Source organism: Sminthopsis crassicaudata, chromosome 1, assembly GCF_048593235.1.
Source record: "Sminthopsis crassicaudata isolate SCR6 chromosome 1, ASM4859323v1, whole genome shotgun sequence".
NCBI lineage: Eukaryota > Metazoa > Chordata > Mammalia > Dasyuromorphia > Dasyuridae > Sminthopsis > Sminthopsis crassicaudata.
The window spans coordinates 288,429,574-288,438,517 of NC_133617.1; the positions used below are offsets into that span (position 1 = coordinate 288,429,574).

General features: G+C 36.6%; 1 pseudogene; it reads left to right on the plus strand.

Moving 5' to 3' along the window:
• Window positions 1-567: 567 nt before the first annotated feature.
• Window positions 568-1,105, plus strand: LOC141554020 (polyadenylate-binding protein 2 pseudogene; annotated as a pseudogene).
• The last annotated feature ends 7,839 nt before the right edge of the window (window positions 1,106-8,944 follow it).

Sequence of the window (8,944 nt, forward strand, 5' to 3'; positions counted from 1 at the left end):
TCAAAGAAACTTGCTGTGTTTTATATATATATATATATATATATATATTACTTCCTTGTGCATGGTATTGTTAGGATTTTACTAGGTGCTAAGTTGATTGTCTGATACTTAACAATTCTCTAGTTCAGAGTTCACAGCTTTAAAATGAGTTATACCTTTAGACTTCTGAAAGGGGTTTACACCTTTAAAAGCAGTTAGCTCATTGGCCCCTTAAGGAGTTCCCACAAACCTATGGAGTACCCATAAACTCATTCTCTGGGAGGATAAAAGGAGCCAAGACTCAGTGGGGAGAAGCAGTCTGGAAGAAGTTAGAGTCTGGAAGGAAGTAAAACTAAGGCTGCCTCCCTAGAAGCTCCCCAAGAGATTCCTCCCAGAGAATGAGAGCAATTTAGAAACAACAGAACATTACATTTTGGTGCCCAGCATGGGGCAAGGACTTTTGCTTATCCTGACTCTGACTTTTTCTGAGCCCTTCAGGGAGCTAACCCAGACTTTACATTTTTGGCACCCAAACAGGGACGCCCAGGGGACAGTGCTATCAAGAACCTGGAGCTGGAGGCCATCAAAGCCCGAAAAAGGGAGATGGAGGAAGAGGTCGAGAAATTGAAGGGGAGCTTCAGAAGGAGGTGGAGAAACAGATGAACATGAGCCCACCCCCAGGCAATGCTGGCCCAGTGATCATGTACATTGAGGAGAAGATAGAGGCTGATGCTAGATCGATCTATGTGGGCAATGTGGACTATGATGCAACAGCAGAAGAGCTGGAGACACAAATTTATGGTTGTGGTTCAGTTAATCGAGTTACCATCCTTTGTGACAAATTCAGTGGCCATCCTAAGAGGTTTGTCTACAAAGAATTTTCAGGACGTCGATGGCCTTGGATAATTCTCTTTTTAGAGGAAGACAGATCAAAGTGATACCAAAACGGACCAATCGTCCAGGGATCAGCACTACAGATTGGGGTTTTCCATGTGCTCAATATCATGCCAGGGTCACTAACTATAGTATTTCACACTCTTGATTCTATAATGGCTTCAACAGCATACCCCGAGGCCGAGTTTACAGGGTCCAGGCTAGAGTGATGTCATGGTATTCCCCTTACTAAAAAGAAAACAAAACAAAACAAAAAACACACATTAAAAAAAAAGGGTGTATTAGGAGGAGAGAGGAAAAAAAGGAAAGAAGGAACTCCAAGAACTCAATCAAAAGATTGGTGGGGCATGATGACAGCTGAGGTTACACCCAAAGAACTTTTAGAAGGTCAGGACTCTGATTTGATCAACCAGCAGAAAAGCAATCACATGGCAGAAAGGGATTACCTGATCAGTCAGCCAATAAGCAATCAGATAGCACAAATGGATTACACTTGGGGAGAATACAGGCCTTTTAAACCAATAGGGCAATGTCCAGTGCAAACAGCTCCAATGTAATTGCCAGATTGTAATGTTCTGTTGTCTCCAGAAACTGCCAATTGCTCTCCGGGAGGATATCTGCTGTCTCAACTCAATTTCCCAGCCAGATTCTTCTTCCTCTCCAAAAGTATGGGATTGCTGGACTTTCGAATCCACGTGACATCTTCTCCTTGATCCAATCCAGAACTAACTTTCTAGACTCTAACTTCTTCTTTCATCCTCCCAGAGAATGGGCATGGAATAATTCAGGGGCTTGTGGGAAAAATACTTCAACTAATGAACTTGCTCCTCTTAAACATGTAAGCCCCTCCACAAAAGTTCAAAGGGATAAAACTCTCCTTAAAGGCCCAAACTAGAGAATTGTTAAGTACCAACTTAGCACTTAGTAAGAACCTAACACCAGATGATGAGCAGAGATTTAGAAAGTGGTAAATAAAAGGAAATTAAATAGGTTAACTGCCTGGAAGTGAGGGTTTGCTTGTATTTTACAGACAGAGACGGAAACAGATGGGTGGCAACAAGCACCTGGAGAGAGACAGGAAATTGAGTAAAACTTCAAAGCAAAGGAGAAGATCTAAGAAACATCTGTCACTGAAAGAGCATGGCTGATGATAAAGACTGTTGAAGGTCTTGAAAACCAGCAGAGATCATTGGATTCTTTGAGATGAAAAAGTGTTGATGAGACTATTGCAGGACTTCAAAACTTGCAGGAATTATTGGATTCCTGGCCCAAGAATTAATGAACAATGGATTCTGTTTGGACTATTTCGAGGACTTATGGACATGTATAAATTCTGAATTAATGATTATTTGATCGTATTATTTGTTACATCACTTCTAGCATGTATTATGATACTATGTGTTTATGTAATTTATGTAATTATGTGTAATATCTCCCATACTGATGAATTTATGTGTATATGTTTCAAGGTCATGACCATCCTATGTTCTAAATCAAAAGAAAGGGGGAGATGTTAGGATTCTACTAGGTGCTAAGTCAGTTGTCTGATACTTAATGATTTTCTAGTACAAAGTTCACAGCTTTAAAAGGAGTTTACAGCTTTAGACTTCTGAAAGGAATTTATATCTTTATTTTTTATTATATATTTTTTATAATATTATCCCTTGTATTCATTTTTCCAAATTATTCCCCCCCTCCCTCTACTCCTTCCCCCTGATGACAGGCAATCCCATACGTTTTACATGTGTTACAATATAACCTAGATACAATACATGTGTGTAAATACCATTTTCTTGTTGCATAATAAGCATTAGATTGCGAAGGTACATGTAACCTGGGCAGACAGATATTAGTGCTAACAATTTACATTCACTTCCCAGTGTTTCTTCTCTGGGTGTAGCTACCTCTGTCCATCATTGATCAACTGGAAGTGAGTTGGCTCTTCTTTATGTTGAAGATTTCCACTGCCATCAGAATTCATCCTCATACAGTATTGTTGTTGAAGTGTACAGTGATCTTCTGGTTCTGCTCATTTCACTCAGCATCAGTTGATGTAAATCTCTCCAAGCCTCTCTGTATTCCTCCTGCTGGTCATTTCTTACCGAGCAATAATATTCCATAACCTTCATATACCATAATTTACCCAACCATTCTCCAACTGATGGACATCCATTCATCTTCCAGTTTCTAGCTACAACAAAAAGAGCTGCCACAAACATTTTGGCACATATAGGTCTCTTTCCACTCTTTAGTATTTCTTTGGGATATAAGCCCAGTAGTAGTACTGCTGGGTCAAAAGGTATGCACAGTTTGATACCTTTTTGGGCATAGTTCCAAATTGTTCTCCAGAATGGCTGGATTCTTTCACAACTCCACCAACAATGTATCAGTGTCCCAGTTTTCCCACATCCCCTCCAACATTCATCATTATTTGTTCCTGTCATCTTAGCCAATCTGACAGGTGTGTAGTGGTATCTCAGAGTTGTCTTAATTTGCATTTCTCTGATCAGTAGTGATTTGGAACACTCTTTCATATGAGTGGATATAGTTTCAATTTCTTCATCTGAGAATTGTCTGTTCATGTCCTTTGACTATTTATCAATTGGATAATGGTTCGGTTTCTTATAAATTAGGGTCAGTTCTCTATATATTTTGGAAATGAGACCTTTGTCAGAACCTTTAACTGTAAAAATATTTTCCCAATTTGTTACTTCCATTCTAATCTTGTTTGCATTAGTATTGTTTGTACAGAAACTTTTTAGTTTGATGTAATCAAAATCTTCTATTTTGTGATCAATAATGATCTCTAGTTCTCCTCTGGTCATAAATTCCTTCCTCCTCCACAAGTCTGAGAGGTAGACTATCCTCTGTTCCTCTAATCTATTTATTATCTCACTCTTTATGCCTAAATAATGGATCCATTTTGATCTTATCTTGGTATATGGTGTTAAGTGTGGATCCATATCTAATTTCTGCCATATTAATTTCCAGTTTTCCCAATAGTTTTTTCCAAATAATGAATTTGTATCCCTAATGTTGGTATCTTTGGGTTTGTCAAAGATTATATTGCTATAGATGTACCCTTTTTTGTCCTTTGTATCTAATCTGTTCCACTGATCTACTGGTCTATTTCTTAGCCAATACCAAATGGTTTTGGTGACTGCTGCTATATAATATAGCTTTAGATCAGGCACACTTAGACCACCTTCCTCTGAGTTTTATTTTCATTAGTTCCCTTGCAATTCTCGACCTTTTATTCTTCCATATGAATTTTGTTGTTATTTTTTCTAGGTCATTGAAATAGTTTCTTGGGAGTCTGATTGGTATAGCACTAAATAAATAGATTAGTTTGAGGAGTATTGTCATCTTTATTATATTCATTCGGCCTATTCAAGAGCACTGAATGTCTTTCCAATTATTTAAATCTGACTTTATTTTTGTGGCAAGTGTTTTGTAATTTTTCTCATATAATTCCTGACTTTTCTTTGGTAGATGGATTCCCAAATACTTTATACTCTCAACATTTGTTTGGAATGGAATTTCTCTTTGTATCTCTTGCTGTTGCATTTTGTTAGGGATATATAAAAATGCTGAGGATTTATGTGGATTTATTTTGTATCCTGCCACTTTGCTGAAATTTTGAATTATTTCTAATAGCTTTTTAGCAGAGTCTTTGGGGTTCTCTAAGTATACCATCATGTCATCTGCAAAGAGTGATAGTTTAATTTCCTCATTTCCTACTCTAATTCCTTGAATCTCTTTCTCGGCTCTTATTGCAGAGGCTAGCGTTTCTAGTACTATATTGAATAGTAATGGTGATAGTGGGCAACCTTGTTTCACTCCTGATCTTACTGGGAAAGGTTGCAGTTTATTTCTATTGCATATTATGCTTACTGACGGTCTTAAATATATGCTCCTGATTATTCTAAGGAATAGTCCATTTATTCCTATATTCTCAAGAGTTTTTAGTAGGAATGGATGTTGGATTTTGTCAAATGCTTTTTCTGCATCTATTGAGATGATCATATGGTTCTTATTAATTTGATTATTAATATGGTCAATTATATTAATAGTTTTCCTAATATTAAACCAGCCCTGCATTCCTGGAATAAATCCTACTTGATCATAGTATATTATCCTGGAGATGATTTTCTGAAGTATTTTTGCTAATATCTTATTTAAGATTTTAGCATCAATATTCATTAAGGAAATTGGTCTATAATTTTCTTTCTCAGTTTTCGATCGACCTGGTTTAGGTATCAGTACCATGTCTGTGTCATAAAAGGAGTTTGGTAGGACTCCTTCATCCCCTATTTTTTCAAATAATTTATATAACATTGGGGTTAATTGTTCTTTAAATGTTTGGTAGAATTCACATGTGAATCCATCTGGTCCTGGGGATTTTTTCCTGGGGAGTTGATTAATAGCTTGTTCTATTTCTTTTTCTGAAATGGGACTATTTAAGCAATTTATCTCCTCCTCTGTTAATCTAGGGAGCCTATATTTTTGGAGGAAGTCATCCATTTCACTTAAGTTATCAAATTTATTGGCATAAAGTTGGGCAAAGTAACTCCTTATTATTTCTCTAATTTCCTCTTCATTGGTGGAAAGATCCCCCTTTTCATTTGTAAGACTAACAATTTGATTTTCCTCTTTCTTTTTTTTGATCAAATTTACCAAAGGTTTATCTATTTTATTGGCTTTTTCATAAAACCAACTCTTGGTTTTATTTATTAATTCAATAGTTTTTTTACTTTCAATATTATTGATTTCTCCTTTTAATTTTTGTATTTCAAGTTTAATTTTTGGTTGGGGGAGGAATTTACAGCTTTAAAAGCAGTTAGCTCCTTGGCCCCTTAAGGAATTCCCACAATCCCATAGGGTACCCACTAGCACATTCTCTGGGAGGATAAAAGGAGCCACTCAGTGGGGAGAGTCAGTCTGGAAGAAGTTTGAGTCTGGAAGGAGTCTGGATTGGGTCAAGGAGAAGATTTCCCACCCTCTTAGTGGCAGAGTCTGATTCCCACACTCTAGGAGATTCAGAGTCAAGATTTCTTTCCCACATCTACCTTCCTGCTGGCTGAAGGCTTTGGATTCAGAGGGAGCTATACACTGAAGCTGGCTAGAGACATTCTGACAGGAAAAGATTCAAGACTTAGAAGGACACAATATAGTAAAGGACTTTAACTCCTGGCTGCATTTTGGGAATTTCTGGTACTGAAACTAAAACTAAAGCTGCCTCCCCAGAAGCTCCTCAAGAGATCTCCTCCCAGAGAATGATCTCAATTTAGAGACAATAGAACATTACATGGTATCTTTTAGAAAAAATGTATATTCCCTGATTATCTTTTATTTTTTTAATTAGGTCTACTTTTGCTTTTGCTTTGTATGAAAATGGCTGCTTCTTCCCTCAACTGAAATATAAAAAAATCATGCTCCGTATTTTAATTTGTGTATGTCTTCCTATTATAAGTATGTCTCTTGTGAACAGCATAGTTTTGGATTCTTCTTCTGCTATCTGCTTTAGTGTGATGGATGAACTCAATCTATGTACATTCAATTATAATTACATTCAATTATAATTATTGACTCTGTATTTCCCTTTAATCCATTTTCTTCTGTTTCTCTCTCTTTCTCTTTATCATGCCCCTCCTTAAAAGTCTATTTTACTTTTAACTACTGCCTCTCTTAATCTGTCTCCCCTTGTACATATAGTATTCTCTCTTTGTGCTAAATCTAATGTTAGGCTCAAGCGTTGCCCACTAACCATCCTACAATTTTCCCCTCCACTGTAAAAGTTCTTCCCTATGCACCTCTTTTATTCCAGAAAGTTTTCCCTTTCCCCTACTCACAATACATCCTTCTCATCCCTTCATTTTTTTGGAGATCATTCCAATATAACTCACTTACACTCATGTTCTGTTTCTATGTAAACTCCCTTTTACTACACTAATAATGATAAAGTTTGTAGGAGTTACATGAATATTCCTATATAAGAATGTAAAAAATTTAATTATATTAAGTCCCTTAATAATTTCTCTTTCATTTTTTCCTTAATTGCTTCTCTTTAGTTCTGTTTTTGAGTGTCAGGTCTTTTATTCATCTTTGGTCTTTTCAATAGGAATACTCAAATATTTTTTCATTAAATGTCACTATATATATATATATATATGAATATTAATTTATACATATATATGTATATATATATATATATATATATATATATATATATATATGTATATATATACAGAGAGAAAGAGAGAGAGATTTTATTTTCTATGTAATCAATTTGAATTATTTTGTTAATTTTTCCTATCATTGTTTTCTGGAGTAATTGAGAATTAGTACTAATAAATATTGTATTTTGGATATATTGTTATATTCTATTTGCCCATATTTTATTTAATACTTGTACAATATTATTTAGTAATATTTGCATGTGGTTCATGTGATTTTTAAAACTCATTACTGTAGAGGGTTGCAGATAATTGGGGAACTCTGGGTAAGGTATAATACCTTTCAACCCAAAGTCTGGTTTGGCTTCCCATCTCCCTTTGGTGCCTCTCACCCTTCCTGAGAAGTCAAGGAGGGTGTGACCATCTGTGTTCTACTTGAAGCAAGGGATACTTACTGTAAAATGAATTTACATATCAATAGCAGGGTGCTTATAGTTAGCACTTGTGCAGTGTGCTGTGGTGATGTAATCAAACTAAAGTATTTAGGGGCTGAGAGGACTAGAAATAAAAAGACTTCATCTTTGACCATCCTCATGGATCTCTTTGCCTTCTTCACTAAGATCAAGGACTCAGGCTGGTTCAAAGATCTTCCAGAGGTATAGTTGGATGGTATGTTTTGGCACCCCAGCATGGGGGCTCTAGAAAGCCCACTACACACTAATGCTTGTTCATTCTTCACACCTGAAGAGAACATCATAATTTTGTGGTTAAATTGCAATGTGTTTAACTGTGGCTGCTGAGAAGGTCAGGAGTTCACCAGATTCTATCAAAGCTCAGTCCAAAATAGTACATTTAAACATCTAAGATGGAAATATCTCTAGATTTTCACATCTCATATTTTTTTTTTTTTTTTTTTTTTTGCTTCTGAGATTTTTCTTTTGTCCATAGAGCACATACTTTCTTTCAATATCATGCTGGGTAATCCTGTGCAAGCATCTTCCATGTCTCACAGATGATGTTAAAGTTCTTCAGAGATACAAGTTCATGGTGAAGCTTGATTGCCTGGAGAACTTTCTCAGTATTGTAGGTCAGTTTCATGCTTACAAGAGTTTCAAATAAAGAATTGATCTCATGCTTGTCTAGTCACCAATGGAGTTAAGGATTGTATGTTTACTTCCATGCTTTTTAGTAAGATGTTTTTGGTGATGTTTGTTCTTTTTTTTTTTTTTTTTTTTTTTCAGGGGTGAGATGGAGGGGATAAAATTAGTGGTTGATCAATTTTATTTGTACTTACTAAAATATTTTGTCTTCTTGCTATTTTTAAATTACTTAATAAAATAATTATCCAGACAATCTCCCTAGTCCACTGAATATCCATATACCTCATTATAAGAAAAAGCATGGGGGCGGAGCGAAGATGGCGGAGAAGAAACACACGACTCAGTGAACGTCCTCACTCACTCACAACCAATTAGATAAATTAAGTCTCAGAATTAGCTCAGGACTGACAGATACCACAAGGACTGGAAGCACGACTTACCAGCTGAAGAGAATCTGGAGTTTCAACAGGAAAGGTCAGTTCTCAGGGAGGAATAAGAGAGACCAGCACAGACGGTGGGGTAGGGGCACACTGCGCCCATTGCGCTGGGAAGGGCTCTGGGATCAGAGAAGCCACTGAGGTAAAGGAATCTGGCACAGGCTGTTAGCTCTTCTCTGCTAATTATGTAGCAGTTCAGAAGAGAAAGCCAAAATATTTTAAAACTCAAATTAGATTTTCCCCGATCCTGGGGGTGACTCAGCAGATCTCTTGGCACCAGGGGTTGTGGCCTCAGCTACCTCCTGAGAATAGTTAAGAGATTGACAAGTGGGTGGATACGGCCCAAGGCAACACACAC